General features: G+C 41.6%; 2 protein-coding genes across 3 annotated transcripts in view; one reads left to right on the top strand and one right to left on the bottom strand.

Annotated features, from left to right (window-relative positions):
• Positions 1-16,897, bottom strand: part of LOC135941760 (tectonic-1-like) — a 42,684-nt gene that overhangs the window by 3,384 nt on the left and 22,403 nt on the right. The gene's annotated exons all lie outside the window — the stretch shown is intronic.
• The window catches only part of LOC135942677 (nyctalopin), a 32,982-nt gene continuing 16,332 nt past the window's right edge, over positions 248-16,897 (top strand). Inside the window, exon 1 of the mRNA XM_065488934.1 lies at positions 248-403. The gene's annotated coding sequence lies outside the window, so the exon portion shown is untranslated. The remainder of the gene's footprint in view (positions 404-16,897) is intronic.

Raw genomic sequence — 16,897 nt, 5'->3', positions numbered from 1 at the left:
CAATCAAATCAATTTGCAATCTGCTCCTCGGCAGTTTCTTTGCACATCTGCGAAGGTGTTTATGTGTGCACGAGCATTGATCTGATCAGGGAGCGCAGCAGGTGCACGGCAAATGCACATTTTGGAGGCAACACAGAGCCACAAGTAGGAGGGCAAGCAGGCAGGCGGCAGCTTCACGCGATGATTCGGTGCATTTTATTGACCCGTGGGAGGTCAGTGAGTGCGTGCGCGCTTTTCGAGGGCACCACCAGGGTGTGCGAGGGTCGCGGTGCCCCTGCTGCCGCGACCGCGTCGGATGCGAGCAGCGCGGCAGGCGCAAGTCTCTTCCAGGAGCCAGCGAGTTCAGTGTGCGGCTGATCAAGGCATGGGGATGCCAGGTAGCCTCCTCTCGCACCGACTCTAGGTGAGTAGCCAAACAACTGCAGCAGCCTGCCTTTTCGCACGACGCAACGCCGGCGCTGCCTGACAACCGGCAGAAGCACACTAAATATCGCGTTTGTTAGGCGTCTGATTTATTTTTAATCGTTGTTTAAACAAAATGTGTTGAAATTTCTCGGTTAAATAAATTAACATCGAATTAACTCAGTCAGGAAAATTATAAGAATTTATTTGCATAAAATGGTAAATTTCTACTCATTTTAATAACTACTTGTTGCTGCGGTTCGTACAACTAATTCGATTTTGCGCTTTTCAATTAGCCAATTATTGAAGTATGAAAATTAAAGAAGGCATTATTTTTCAATTAAACTTAAAAAAGCAACATTTCAATCTCAGCGATTTTAATGGATTGTTGATTTTTCGTATCACGTAACAAACTTTTTAATGTACCCATTCAACTACACTGACTAGAAACTGTTTTTTTCATGATGTTAGAAAATTCGACTGAAAACTGAATAAGTTTGCATTAATTAAACTTTCATTCACTCTTTGGACTATCTAATTTGTCAAACTGATATATAGTTTCTATTCCCATACTGCACCACAAAGAAAAAGAAAACCGCCAAACGCTGTGTTTGGATAACCTTCCAACCCTTTTCATTTGCCCTTTCCTGAACATACACCAAGCCAACATTTTGTCAAGGCAAAATAACTCCTCCCTTATCAAAATGAATCTCTGAACACACCCAACTTCCACCAAGCAGCAATTCACGAGCACATTGTGCGCTTTTGAGGGAAAAAAACGCACCCGCGGGGCCTCTGCGGTTTAAAAAGTGGAAATAAGGGGGCCCGCAGCCTGCCGACGCGAGAGCAGGGGGCTCTGAAAATTCGCATCGCACGCTGTTTGAATTGTTATTTGTTACTGCGTGAAGCACATTTAGGTGTCAGGAGCAGCGGCGACAAACGGATCAACAGCCACTCATTCAGTCGTTGCGTGCAAAACGCGCGGCGCAAAAGCCTTTCAGCGCAAAATCTCGCATATATAATGTGAGCACAGTGACATATACAGATAGGAAAACGCATAATCGCTGTGATCGATTATACATACGAAATGTCAAACACACAATCGGAAATGAGATTTGCAAACTGAATCAGAGGTAAATTATTTTGAAATAGCAAAAAATCGGGGAAGACAAGCTGACATTTTACCGGTTATGCTATATTTATTCGTGGTAAAAAAACAAGACTAAAAAAGGATGCTGTTGCAATTTTTAATTAGATATCTCCGTCAATATTTATAATAGAAGTAGACCTAAAATATTAATGAAGAGTCTATCTTGGAAAAAAAGCATTTTGCACCCAAACATTATTTATTTTCTAGAAAGCAATTTTACAGAGTGGTTTTCACCATGCCAAAAATATAAGCCTTGAGAGTCAGCTTTAGTTTTGCTTGACTTCAAACGAAAGATTTCTCTAGGCAGTTTTCTACGCTTGAACAAACACCCTCTCGGATCTTAAGATCAGAAATAAAATAAACACCCTTGGGAGATGGGGCAGCTCCGTATTAAATTAATCAAAGCTGCGAAGTCGGGAGACGCGCTGCTCCAGGTTTAAATCTGAGAATATGCATGAAAAATTAAATACAGCTCTCCGAATAATTTGTATCCTCGGGAATTCGGATTATAGCTGTAAATGTCTAAAACTCTAGCTGCCTCTCATTAAATTTTCACTATTGAAAAGACCCGGCCACCCGAGTATCGGTACTCATCCGGCACGAGTAGACCCCACCATAACGAAGCCGCTTTTCTGGGAAAAAAGCTGCCTCATCGGGAAATTAATCAAGACTCGCGTTACTGCATGCTGCTCTTGGTGTCGGCAGCAGTTAATTAGTTTATCTTCGCTGTGTATGTGTGCCACACCATGTTTGAACAAAGCTCAACTGACGTAATTTCTCAGTTTTCATCGCTGAAAGACAAACGCTTTCGGTGTCGGAATCGTGATAATTATGGTACAATAATTAATTCTGGATCAACAGAGGTTCGTGCAAATTTTGGCATCGTATTTTAAACCAAGAGCAAAGGTTTGAGCGTCAAGGAAGTAAGCAAGAAGCCCTAGCAGTACATCTTAATTAAGTAGTATCTTGAACTGACAAACAGTTTTCCATAGCTCAACACTGTAGACAAAATTATGCTTCCATTCGAGATTTGCATGAAATAGAGAAAAATGAAAAACAGATTACCAATATCATCGTTAAAATCGGGGAGTTATTAATTTCTTGAGAAACTTTAAAGAAGTAAAACGCTGATATTTTTAACAAGGAAGAATATTTTTTTGGTATGTTCATTCCATCAAAATAAAATAGAAAATCAATTTGTCACTCCCCTTTGGAGCAGGCACACAAGCCGGCAAAAGGACAAGGCGCGCTCTCAAAGGGGTGATATTTGCGAGGATGTGTGCGAATACGCAAAATTGCCATTACTCGGGGGCTGGATGACAAGAGGCTCACACTCTTGCGAGACGCGCCTCTCCCAGGCAGTCCTAATTGCGTGAATAGCACCGAAAACGGCCGTATTCAGGCCCCTAGGGAACTGCGCGACGACACACGCAGCGGCAGAGTGGACTTGGAAAACGCTTTTTCTCGTTTTGCTGCAGCTTGTCTGGAGAATTATTTGCAAAACAACGCTTCTGGGAAGAGGCTTTGTTTCGCTGACACAATAAATAGAAGGAAAGCTCCTCTGCAACGGATGAGAACATTGTGACAATAGCTGCGTTAGTGTAAAAAATACCGCAGAGATGCAAAATAATGTAGGCACTGAAACTGTAAAATATGATATCACCAAAGAAATAAATTTTGCGTTTGGTAGCAAAAAATGGAAGACTTACTATACAAAGTAGAGAATTTTGTAAATTTTCTTTCTCTCAGCATTTCTAAGCTTCTCTAGTTTCAGTCTGCATCTGCAGCCAATTCAAAAATATAAAAAAGTTAGAGAGAAAAGGTATATCCATTGTAGTAGGTGGAACTATCGAAAGAGGTTGAATTGGAACAATTGAAGTGCTCAATCACCTTCATTTGCATCGAGGCCCTTTTATAAATAGAAAGAAAAAAGAGATAGGCTTATCAAGTAGAGCGTCTCATCAACGAAATGGCGTCTTAATGCAATCAAGTGCAGGTAAAAGGCTGCTCTCCTTGTTATGCATGTATTCAATTCCATTTGTTACATGCATTATCTCTGGTGCTTTTATACTCCTCAAAGGCAGGATGGAAGGCCATTTTTATGATGCATGACTCTACGCGAGTAACCGACTTTTATAGATGTCGCACGGCGTTATGTAATGCCATTAGTAAATTACACCCCGGCCGACGTGTGCTCATCCAGTTTATTTGCCCGAGTGCAAACGATAAGTCAGCTTTCCGCGCTGACATTCAGCAAACACTGCAATGACGCCGACGCCTGTGTGCGCCAGAGTAGAATTTCACTAAACAAATTTTGTTTCCACGCCCGCGCCGCAAGTGTACAGAAATGACGCTCAAGGTGCTGATTCCTTGTGATTTAATTAAAGGGTTGAGCGCGTCGATCCTGCGGCAGTCGGACGCGTGTTACACCACAGTGGCAGTCGGACGCCAAAAGTGTAAGCGGATATCCGACCCACGTTGCCCTGTGTTTGTGTTGCAAAATTACAGGGTAAAACGCCACACTCTGACGCTCTTTAATTCTTAATGCCGCACTATAAAAGCAGTTGTCTTTGATGCAGATTTGAAACCAGCGATTTCTAGGCGCAAAGATTGCAGAAAAAAATGAATACATTAAGTCGTAAAACTCATTGCCAACGTCACTTTCATTTTTCCAGAAATGTTTCAAACATCCAAATTGACGAATGACCCAGATGTAATATTTATGCATCGCTATTTGACATATCACGTGAAGAATCGGTGCTTTCCACGAAAACAGCCCACATGCCAAGGCCGTATAATTTCAAGTTTGGGCACCCCATATTTCAAAGGAGCATGTTTATATGTACATATAACGATTTCATGCTGAAATCGCCCATACAGAATGTCAGAAATAATTCGAAACGTTGCGTTGATAATCCGTCATTCTTGTTGACATGCAACAGAACAAAAAGCTCGCGTTTTCCTGCTACTGACCAAAGCCCTGAGCACTAGTGTGTGGCTGAAAACAAAGTTTTTTCTGTTTTGTGCGCGCACTTTTTTCACTCTCCGGAGTTAGCATGTAAGCCCACCAGAATTTTCACCACACTAGTCAGTCGGCAATGAATTTTTCATGCAACCACCTTCAGAGCCGTCACTCTCAACCAAGCCGTTCGCGTGTGTCAGGCTAAAACTGAAGGATAAGTAGATGCGTATTAACGGTCATAATTTATAGGCGTATTGGCGTCCCTAATCTAATTTTAAACAGCCACACGAATGAATCACGAGGTTGACGCACGAGCCGAACTCAATTTATTGCGCAAATTGTGATTAATAAGCACTCCCAAACGGTCAAAATGGTTGCGGACACGCTTGACGAGCAGTTTTCCCTCGAAGCTGGAGATTAAAAGGAGGTCAACATGCCCATTAATAATTTTAGCGGTACATTATTAATATGACGTGCAATGAATTTTCAAAAAGGATTAAATATTTCCATAGAAATCTTTCCTATAGACGCTTGGTTTTTTTATAATTTAAAATATTCAGCTTCAAAGTATTTTCTGATTACTTTTTACTCTTTTTAGTAGTAATGAGAATCAACAATGTATTTTCCCGTTGGTCTTCACAACAATGTATGTATATGCGCAAAATCCCCAAGACGTACAAATATAAAATGATTTTTATCTCTCAAAGAATTTTTATGTTTCTCCTTCACTTTCAGCAGCTTCCCATGTTGGTTTAAAACCTAAAACTTCTATTTACCTGTAATAAACAATAAATTTAATCAATTAATTGATTGGGATTGAAGCTACCCCGATCCTCTGAGAGTAGAAAATGTTAATTAATTCTTATTTCTTTAGAGAGATGGAAATTAATTATAGCTAGGTTGTATGCGCATTCACCTGTTTTGTCTATTTGCAATACTACTTGACGCATTTTAACATCTTTATTGCGAAAGGCTTGATGCGAAACGGCGTAGTTCACCTTTGAAAAGATTGCGTCTAGCAAAACTTGCTCTTGAGAAAATTGTAAATTCTATATTACTAGAGACAACAAGGTGAACCCCAACTGCAATAAAGTCGAGCACGCAAGATAGAGAGTGCACCTTCCTTGCTTCCTTACCTTCCTTAGAAGTGTGTACATATGTACACCTAGTATTTGCAATATCCCCGCTCTCCATCTACTTTTGACAGAGTTGTCTGGGAGAGAAAGAGAGCGAGCAGCCTGGCGATAAAACGGCACTGCATTGAGGGCGTGCTCAAGAAGCCAGCCAGCCCTTATCTTTTGTCAGGTAGGCAACCGCGCGTGGCCATTACAACCCCTTTGTCTCGGCGGCCAACGCTCGAGGGCTGTAAAATATGCCTCGAATTTCGCAAGCCACTTCGATTCTCGAGATGAAGAATTCATGCGCACGCCTGCCCTGTCGCGCAAAATTGCACGGCGGAGTAAACGCTGGGTCTCTTTGCAGATTTTCTTGCCAACGCTTGTTTTAAACTTGTATTAGGATAATCACAGGGAGTGACCATTGTCTTTGTTATTACGCATCGCAGGGGTAGCTTCACATCGTGGTGAGCTGCGGCCAGACAACTTTCCAGCGCCCAGCGCACGTACAATTTCCACAGCTCTCTGCGAGGGGTGCGAGCTCGAGTGGCACATTTGCATAATTAGAATTGTTCCAGAGCTAATTTAGCAGAGTTATGGTGCGTTTAGTGGGTTTAAATTCAAATTCAAACGTCTGCACTGCTCCACCTTTTAATCTGGAGAGGTGGGTCTATAGCATAAGGCTTATTTACTTAAGTTAAGGGTGCTATCAGTTGAAGGTTTTTAACAGCAGAAGTATATAAAAACATAAAAAGCTTAGTTAAAAAAACAGATCCTGTGGAGAAATTGCGAGTGTCCTGCTGTGTATTTTATTATCTTTGATTTATTTGCAGCTTCTTTTCACTCTATACACACTTTTAATTATTTAAATTTAGTCAAAACAAATGTCCTGAAAATATTTAACATCGCATTGAGGCTATATATGGCTTGCATTTAATCGATATATATTAAAATCTAACAAGAATGTTTTTTCGAAGTTTGCTCGTAGAGACTGGTGCAGAAACAAATTTACTGCTTTAAAACGCTATGCAATTTTGCGAGTCATTTTCTTGTTTGAGCTTTGATGAGAAAATCTAACGCTCCAAAAAGCAGGATTCCTTTCACAAATATATTCAAGTAAAAGTAACGAAACACTAACTCTGCATGCTAATTGATTGAGGGAAGTTATATGTATGAGCACCTTCCAATTAATTTTGCTCGCCCAACTGGAAAAGCATGAAAGACGTAAGCATGTACAAAAGGAGATGGAATAGGTTCTCCGTCTCCTCCTGTTTGTTTATTTTATATTTTCCCAATTTCCCGAGCTATGCCTTCTATACGCTTTAGCAATTTGGGAATTGATAGTGGAAATGTGACCCCACCCTCGTGTGTGTGTATGTGTGTGCCGTCGGTAAAAACCGAAAATAAAAACAGGTGCTGCGGTGGCGACCTCTCGCATCGTTAGGGGATGGATTTCGCTTTTTCGCCCACCCTTGCGGAGCGAAGGACTCCAATTTTAATTAACCCCGCGGAAGAGAGCGAGTGAGGGATGAAAATCCGAAGCCGCGCTCTTGTCGGCTCGATGCAATTATTCATCTGGTAATTAAGGGCGCAACTCCCGCGGGGCGGGGTAAAAAGCATGAAAATAGCGTGTCGTGCCGCACGAAGAAAAATGAGATGCTCGCTCGCTCGCAAAAAGGAATTCCGCGGATCAAATCTTTAGCGAAGTGCGGTGGATCAAAAAGGAAATATAATTTAATTGCGATGGAGTAGGAGCGGAGAGCTTTAAGGAGATGGAATTACACTCGCGCCCACGGCTTCTTTGTGTCCCTCCCGACGACGATGTAATATTATTTCGCTCTCTGAAAAGGCGCTGAGCATGATTGGGAGTCGAATATCGAAAAGGAAAATTGCTTCGGAGAGCGAGAGATGTCTTTCAATTTTCCGTCTTTTATCGCCCAGGTGTGCGCGCAAAGTGACGAAATACCTGTTTCCAATATATAGTTAGGGGTAACGCCGACTCGGCGAAAATTGCGTAGGGACCGGCGGCCAAGTGCTGAGCGACCATGTCGGGTTTTTGTCCGCTAGAAAATTGGTGCTTCTGGATCATAACGTAAGGCACTGCGGAATGGGACGTGTGTGCAAAAAATTAGCCAGCACACTTTGTCGCTTTATGTTATCGTTTATGACAGTGGTATATATGTGGCCCTTTGGTGTAGTTTGTTCCGAGTTATGGTGCACAATGGACAGAGAAAATAGCCAGTTCGTGGAAAGTGTATGTCCAGTTTTCCGTTGATATTTTTCTATTCCTTTGAGACTTTTTTTTACCAAATTACTATAATTTAAAATCATGTATCACTATAATAATTAGGTTATTTAAGTTGTGATTTCAGGGCTTTGAGTTTCAGTTTTTTTTCTGGAGTTTATATTATTCATGGGGACAATCATATTAGCACGAGTCAAGCAACAATTCAAAATATATTTTTTGACCTGGAACCCGCAAGGCGATGCTATTCATGAAATTGAAGCATCAAAATAGAATTAAACTTTTAATCTTTAGATTATTTTTTAACCAATTGAAGCATTAACTGACACGTCAACAAAGGTCTTCCACTAAAATATATTGCACTAAGAGCGTCTAAACCCATACTTATTGCTCCTGAAAACAGTCGTCTAATTTTGCAAATATATAGTTATAATTTCAGAGCCCTATATAGTTACGAATATAACTTTTGGTTCCTCCGAATATTACAAAGGTTGATATTTCATTATAAACTAAATATTGAGCCATGTATATGCTTAGAATAAACAATGCAAAGAGACTCCATTTAAAAATTTGCTAATCACAGTTTGTTTTGAAATTTGTAAGCTCTAAATTAGTCGCACCTCATGCTATGATTGGTGGTGGAGCTGCGAATGACACCGACTTTTGACATCGTGCAACCCCAGAAATGAGACAGCTTAAGAGTTAGTGCTGTGTTTGCTAATTAACTATTAATTATCCGCGTCGGTAATCTCGGTCGGGTCTGACACGAGGAAAGAACAACAAACCGCGTCGTGAAAGAGAGAGTGCGTTCGTTATCAAAGACTCGGCGCGCAGAAACGCATGGCGCGCGGGCAGTAATTACACAATAAAGTCAGTAAACCCCATGCGCTCTCCTTGTTTTATGCTTCGTGAACGCGGTAAACGCGTGCACAACAGCAATGCCACCCTCGACATCTCTTTCCACTCTTTCTCCCCCGAATCCTGGCCAACAAAAGAGAGCAATGCACGAGCGCTCTTTATTTCTCACGCACACTGTATTGTGAAATGAAATTTCCATGTTGTGTGCGTGTCGTAATGGAAAAAGGCTGGAAAGTGGGTGGACACTGTAGCCAGCTTGAATTTAATTATAGCTGCGCTGCCCGGCCAAGGCATGACACTGGAGGTGCGAAGGGTGTGTTGTTTTTGACACTTCATAACGGCGAGGACTCTCTAAATTTATGAAAATTAATAAAATTTAGAGTGCTCTGTCCCATGTCAGAATTTAAACAAGTTCCTAAAATCCATCCTTCGTTGGGTCGACGTGCCAACAGTTTTAAGTGTTATCATCGGAGAGTTTAAAACCCTTCAAGAGCAGTATGAACAAACAAACTTTGACTATGAAGGCATCTGTTATCAAAAACTTTATTTCCCAGGGCGTATCAAAACTTTATTTTGTCAATAATTACCTTTCTTACGAAAATTTCTAGAACAAATAACTCGGCAAATTAGCTGCGATATTAAACAAATTGACGTCCTTTGTGCGAGCGTGGCAGAAACAAGCCTTAGTGCCTTTGGGAGTTGGCAAACAAGAGCGGCAATGCGAAGCCAGCCTTGCCGATAATTTACTCGGCTGTCATGCTCTGGAAAAATAAGGAACGGCGCCAAGCCTGGGAAAGGAACTAACTTTCCTATCTTTTGTTAGCAAAAGTTTCGCCATCGGAGTCTCCTCGACCAAGTTTATTTTCCCTCTGGTGGGCAGATTTTATTATAGCAAAGATACAGAGGGCTCTCTCTCTCTCTCGCTGTTGCTCCGCTCGCTCTCTCACTGTCGAGAGCAAACACACGAGGAGGACAAGGGCTGCTTATTTATTCATACAAATTTTCATCACGTATGCGCCACCAGCAGAATTGAAATATAAAAATGAACGACAGTGCTTCCACACGAGCTTGTAAATTGTAATTTTTCCACTCGCGTGGAGCACATAACTGAATAATTGCGGATTACGTGATTAATCAGCGAGAATTCATCACAAAGTAGGTCGTTTTTGCGCGGCCGCAACAGTCAATTGCAATTTCCAACAGGGATTATGCAAAAGCAATTGAATTTGCCGATGTGGATTGAAGCGATGGAGTGCAATAAATTTTTCAATTGCGCATTCATTTAGAACATAATTTAATTGCGTTTAATTTGAATGCCATTTTTGCTATTTGCTGTATTTTAATCAATCAAGGCTTTAATTGTGCATCATTTCGACCATCACAGATGTTTTAATTTGATTATTTGGCTACAAATTTGTCCATATATAATTATAAAATGATACATGTATTTGATTTAAAATGAGGAAAGACTTTCGCCTCTGACTTAAGTTGTGTTAAATGTTGAATGAAACTTTTAGACCATTTCGTAATTGTGTTTAGTTGATTTCCCTAGAATGGTGGGGTTAAATTACCCCACTGAACTGCAGTCAAATTAATTTGATTATTTTGGGATTTTAAATGCTGGCAAGACTTGTATAAAAGTCACAGTGCTATTTCTCAGTCCTATGCCTAATTCTGGATCAAAACGGCGGTACAATCCGCTTTTGGTACAAGTCCTCGTAGTTGTTCAGGCGTGTGCCAATTAAGCGACATGTATAAAAATTGCACGATCCCGGGTCCAGCGGCGGCGGTGGTAGCGAGAGAGGCGAGATAAATGGGTCCGTGTGCGCAGCAGTGGCAGTCAGCGAAAAACAAACACGCACTAACCATCGCTGGCGCTGGCAGGGGCTACGCTGCTTACACACCAGGATTATGGCCACCGCCGCCGCCATGTGTGTGTGTCTGTGGTGTTTCCACGAGTCGCTGTGCGTGTGCACAGACACGGTTAGTTGGTTGAGGAAATACGAATTTATGTACTGCAGAAAACTCTCAGAAAGGAAGGTGACGGCGTAAACGCCTGTAAATTTCGTTTCATATTTTTCGACGGGAAGAGAAAGTTTTCAAGCTACACCATTGCGGCAATTTGCGTGCAAGCCGACATGTCAGCGAAAGCAGGGGTTGATAAATGGTGTCCGCATCGGTGAATATTTTGATTTATCGCACGAACGAATTGCATGTGAAAAAGCCGATTTCTCCGAAACCGCACAGCTGTGATTCGGGAGCAAATCGAATAAGTCGTATCGAGTTAAAAATAGCGGAACGAGAGGGAAGTCTGAATCAATTTTATTGCCCTCTTTCTTATTAGTAAAAGAGTCAATAAAAAGCTTTACGAGTCTCTTTCCTCAGAGGACGGGTGGGCGTACTCCTCTGGTGATCAAAGAAAATGCAATCAACTGAGCGTCCGACGCACCGCCCAGCCAACAATATCCGATTGCACTGCTGGAAAAAACCCACGGTTGAGCAGGAAAAGGGCATAACGCAGCAAACTGCACCTGTACCAGGCCTTAGAAAATATCGTGTGCAGAATTTCAAAGACGCGTTGTATTTTCACGTCCTGCTTGTGCCTCACAATTTTCTCAACGGGTCCCTCTTGTGACCATAATGATGATACACTTCTGGAACGCGGCCGCATTTTGAAGCAGCGGCAAAAAGTGTATATATGTGCTTAGGATATAAATCATTTCTGATTGGGAGTGATGCTCAGCAAAAGAGAAAAATAAAAGAGGGATGAAGGGTTAAAAAGTTCACACACTGAAAAAAATTGAGGTATATGGTCTAATTTTCTTCAAAAATTAAAGAAAAAATAAGTTCTAAGTAGTCGAAATCATACAAATTTATATTTTGCAGTGATTTTTGAGTCAATATTATGTAAGCAGCTGTTTTTGACAAGCTAGTCTAACTAGTTCTGACCCCGACCCATCGTATATACAATCGTAGTCCCCGCATTCACTCTTCACTCGCTTTGCTAGGGCAGTCTGGGAACGACGAATTCATGCATATTTCACTCTGTCAAAGATATAAACCCCATTTTGTGCCGCTGAAAAGGCTCTTATCTATAAAGCATGAGCGACTCCAGCACGGCGGAAAAAAGAAAGAGTCGGAAAAAATTCTAGGTGGCAGACATGCGTGACATCACAATTGAATAAGAATGAAGGGTGCCCCGTGCGTTCCTGAATAAAATATTACTTCCAGACCAGCTGGGGGTAACAATATTGACTTTCCGCTAAATCCATACGATTCACTGAATATCCGTCGCAGTTAAAAGATTTAAGATAGCCTCACCCTAAATATAATGTATTTTTAAGGCACACCGCTGATAATTAATTAATAAGGGGTAACTCCGACCCTTGATTCACACTGAATCTCTTGACAAGCGAAGCCTTAACACTTGTATATGCCATGCTATAAGACAAATTGTTTCGATTCTGCCCCTCGAGACAAGCGAATGGGGCTAAACTTTTTGCGGCAACATATGCGACAAAAGCCGGGGGCAGATCCGAGCTCTCTCTCTCTCTCTCTCTCTCTCTCTCTCTCTCTGCAGGTCAGACTCGTGTGTTTAGCAGCGCAGCGGAAATTGGCTTTGGCTGCTGGAGATTAAGCTTTTTGTTGCACACGGGAATCAGCAGCCTGTGCTGTTGGCGTTCGGTCGTTTCTTGTTGGATTGCGCTAAAGACATTTCGCCGACTGAATAACAGATGAGAACTTGCCAGCTTTTTGCCCCTGGGCAAATAAATGGTGCAAGGCTGATAGCAAAATGTGCTGCATTTTGATGAGGATGAATATTTACTGCTGGAGAGTGCATGTTAGAATCAGCTTGATGCACGACTTGCGCTCCTGGTGTGGTGAAATATAACGTTATGAACATTACTTTTTTAAACTGCCATTTAAAATGTCAGCAGGGGTCAATGGGAATGCTTGCATTCTACGCAGCATCCCATAGAGCTGCAAATTTATTGACCTGGCTTTCATCCGCGTCTGCTGAGTAAAGAATTGGTTAAGAAATATCCGTGGAGATAGACAGCTATAGTATGTATGTTCAGGATGCGGTGCAACTTGGTAGAGAAACTCAAATTACAAATCCTTAGCCTAGTTCATGTTTTGTTGCACTCATTACAACTTCGGTTAAAACCGCCAAAGCCTGTAGAATCTAATTTCAAATACATTACAACATTACACCACAATGCACAAGAATAACGAATGCAAGTCATTTGCATCGCCTTTTGACCCTTGCAAATGTCGTCATGTATACGGAATAATTGCGCCTCACCCCCCTTCCACCCTCGAGGGCCTCTAAGACCGAGTTTATCAATATCTGGGGGGAAAACACGAGTTTGCATCGCTGACGTTTATAATCGGAGACGAGAAATCCAATCTCGAGACGAAGCTACGCACGCAGTTAGAGCCGGCTGATGCGGAGAAGGCGAGATAAAGGCGCATCATTATACAAGGTAGGCCAGCAGCTCGAGCTTTGAAGTGTGCGGGTGTGTATACTTTACAGGAGCAGCGTGCCACATCCACCCGCGCACTCATACACCCCGTAGCACTGGTGGGTAGCAGGGTAAAAGCACACACGCCGCTGGATGGGAGGGTTGCGCGCACTATCGATTTTTATAGGCTCATCACACAAAACACCAGACAGCAGACTTTCCGCTGGCAATTATTTAAATGAGTGCAGACCGACACCCGCGAGAAGTGCGTGCTGAAACTTTCACGTTCTGTGATTGCATAACTTTTTTATGAATCGATCGCTCAATTAAAAATTTAAATGGTGACGAGAGGGAAGAAAGGGGGGTTACACAGCATACATTTTGTTGAGTAAATAAGTCTACCCAATTCTGCAAATACTTGGAAAGGCTGATTTAAAGATGTTTTTAGTAATTTCTTCGAAATAATTTGAAGAAAAATAGCTGTAAGGGAGAAAGGGATAAATGGTAAAAGAAGGAGATTTGCCACCATGATGAAGTTAAAGAAGTGGAACATAGCAGACTGTTAACTTCATTATTGTATTAAAAATCTTTTCCTCACACACACACATATATATATATATACATGAAATTTCAAACCGAGTTTTGACAAATAAATCCTTTCTTTTCAAAATATTATAATTTTTATATACTGTACTGGAACAAGATTAATTTTAATTTTTTTTTCAATCAAGCTCGAGAGCGAAAATAATTTATAAATAAGTAAAATTTACTGTTTTAACGCAAAAATAGCTGGACAAATAATGATATATAATCTAAAAAGGTTAAACTGAAAGTTTTCAAAGTACAATCGTTTTTAGTGTGATTAATACACGATCAAATTGAAATTAACGTCGATATTACACTGTCAACTGCTCTTGCGAAGAAAAAGAAGGTTAATTGCCATTAAAAACGCTGAGAAAGTTTTGAATCTTTTCATGACTTTAACGCTGGTTTATCCGATAGTTTCAACAAGCCTGGAATAAATGTCATAATCATTTCCGAGAAAATATCTGCTGACATGCTTATATAAAGGGAGTTTCTATCTTGGTCTATGCACCTTCATTTCATCCGTTCAATTACCACGCTCATATCCAGATTGTCGGAAGCACTCTACATAGAATATCACCTGAAAGTGTGGTAACAGCGTCGCTTTCTTCACCATCTTGCGAGCGAAGCAGCTCCTAGGACTGAGGATGCCTCGGGCAATTGGAGTGCATGCTCGAGTCTATTATTGCGCCAGTTCTCTTCTCTTCAACGGCCCACCCATTTCCAGTCCAACAATAGCAGGGGCAAGCCCCTCAGGAATTGGTCTGAGAGCAACAAGTCTACTCGCTGCCCGCGCCTTTCTGCTGCAATTCCTCACTATAGCAGTAGTGGTGTGTTACTACTTGACGGCAGCCACCAACCCTGCTCCTCGCTCGCGCCGTGGCAGCAGGGTTGGTGGCTGCCGTCAAGTTGCACAATGCGCAACGTCCAGATCCATCAATACAGCGGCGAGTTGGACTGTAGAACTGGAATAGGCAGCGAAAGGAATGCAAATAATGCGTCTAGACAGCTCAGCATTAATTGAAGCTCGCTCTGCAATCAGTCAGACTCCTTCTAGCTGATTAGATTGGATGAGTGAGCAACCTCGTTTGCATGCAAAAACTGCCTTGTGTGCGAGTGCTGGCGGCTGACAGTGCATAAATCCAGCAGTATAACAAACTCGTAAGGGAGAGGTGGCAAGGTGAAATTGCGTCGTATCCATTGCGTCCTTCATTTTTCATGAATGCAAGGAAACAAGCAAAACTTTGCCCTTAACACCCTCCACATTCTTTCTTTGCTTTCAACGCGTTTCCCAAGGGGTGGGAATAATTCAGGAGGCTGCTTTGCCGCGGTCGAAAACACAAGACACGTAATCCAAGCCCTATTTGTCAAGGCGCTCGTGGCTGGCGACCCTCACCCGCCGCGTGCGCCGTCGCCGAGGCACGTCCTAAAGTAAACTCATCCGTCTAGTCGATAACTTCCTATTTTAAGCCAAATTCTAAGTATTTTTTGTTTGTTTTCATTTCTCTGACGTGCAAGCGAGTGAAAAATAAACATTGAGTTGGAAGAGTAATCAATTCCGTGAACTTCTTCCTCGCCCGACAGTCTCATCTCAAGAGATTTTCGAAGACTGTTGATGCTAAAATTTTAAAATGGGCGAAAGAAAGCATGAAGAATGAGAGTCGCAGGTATATAAACAAATCGGATTTTCATTGGAAAACACTTTTGAGAGGGAAAATCTTTACATTGCTCTCACATCGTTGGCAGAGATAACGCAGAAAGGACGCGAAAACAGTCTTAAAAACTGGACAAATCTACACAAGTATAGAGTGTTTGTAAGAATTTAATAATTGAAGGATTTAACTATGAATTATTGACCACAAAGCCAGTGAAAAATCAGCTTTGACTGAAGAGTTTGACCTCTGAAGAGTTTTTTTTGTCTAGAGGTCGTGTTGAAAGAAAGCCTATTTTCATTACATCCATTTTCCTCAATCTCTAGATATTTACGAGCTGTAGTTTTATACACGGTATGGGCGTTGCGTGCGAGATGGAGCGGAATTCACGTTGATTAAATCCGGAGCTGCGAATGCATGAGATTGGTCGGCGGGGCGCAAAATTGTATCCCGCTGCTTTTCGTTCTCGCATTAATCCCCTTTTGTTCTTCCTCTGCCACCAACGCGTTTAATTATGCCATATGTTCACTTCCCACCATCGTGTTTTAATGAAATTTTCATGGATATTTGTTGCGATGTAACAAATCTCCAATATGCGCACTTACATGTTTGAATACGAGATGGTAATTGCTTCTTTGTGGCAATAGACCTGCGCACGCACATGTATATGTAACAGTGCGTTTGACGTTTGTGTGGGACAACACATCAAATGCAGCCCAAACCAGATTTTGCCTTTTATGTATTGGCGAGCTTTGAACTAACAAAGGATGCCATTAACGATGCTCCTTTTGTCTTCTTTATGTAGTCTGCCTTGTGAGCACAAGTTCCATAAGCAAACCAGAGGAAATGAGGCGGAAAAGCGATGATCTGCCAATTTTAGCAAACGTTTTTAGCTTTGTGCTGAATTTATTTCCGTCCCTCCGTGAAAAATGATATTCATGAGATCAAAACCAAATGATGAGAGTAACGTGATGCTTTGTAATGTATTTTTTTAATGATATTAGCTCGCTAGGAGCAATTCTGTGCAATTGAAACGAAAGGTCATATTTGAGAGAGATTAATGTTGTTTTAAATTGGATAACAGGCCAATTATTATTATTATTTCATTTTGTTTGAATGGTAGAATGCAAATCAGCAATTTCATTGTGCTTAGATAAATATTATTTCGTGGCAGCGTGTGATTTTAAATAATTTTATGAACAAAATTAGGACAGTAGCAACATATTTGCTGCATTTCATAACCTCTTTAATAATTCACAAACGCCAACCCTTTACGGGAATAGAACACAGCTGGGCGAAAATTTCTTGCCCAATTGAATATCGACCCGAAGCGTATCCGAAATTCCTCTTTCCCCAAGGCTCAGAGGGTTCAAAGTTAACACATCAGCATTCCCAACCGGCTTTCCACCAGCATAGCTCCATTTCCCCGGGGCAGAACTATCAATCGAAGCATAGAGAGGAG

The sequence above is a fragment of the Cloeon dipterum genome, chromosome 4 (genome assembly GCF_949628265.1).
Source record: "Cloeon dipterum chromosome 4, ieCloDipt1.1, whole genome shotgun sequence".
Taxonomy (NCBI): Eukaryota; Metazoa; Arthropoda; class Insecta; order Ephemeroptera; family Baetidae; genus Cloeon; species Cloeon dipterum.
This window is presented reverse-complemented; position numbering and strand designations above follow the sequence as displayed.